Source organism: Galeopterus variegatus, unplaced genomic scaffold (genome assembly GCF_000696425.1).
Source record: "Galeopterus variegatus unplaced genomic scaffold, G_variegatus-3.0.2 Scaffold11980, whole genome shotgun sequence".
NCBI lineage: Eukaryota > Metazoa > Chordata > Mammalia > Dermoptera > Cynocephalidae > Galeopterus > Galeopterus variegatus.
The window spans coordinates 22014-22348 of NW_007738091.1; positions in this window are offsets into that span (position 1 = coordinate 22014).

The window sequence follows — 335 nt, forward strand, 5'->3', positions numbered from 1 at the left end:
AGATCAAGAAAACAGCTAGCTGCCACTTCCTGCCAAGGAAATCTCGAGCCCCCTTCCTTAATGTCAGTTGGGCTCCCCCTGCCTTCACCCCCAACCAGCCTAGATAACCAAATCGCACACCTCCTTGAGGGCCCATAAAGAGTACCATCACTCTGGGCACTGATCTCTGAATGTGATACCTATTCATCAAAAAGTGAAGAAGTCAATTCTGAAGAATTGAAGTAAACAATGTGTATTGGTCCGTTTCCATTGCTTCTAACAAAATCCTTGGAAGTGGGTAAGTTGTAAAGAGAATGAAATTCATTGCTTACAGTTTCTTTATCTTTTTTTTTTTT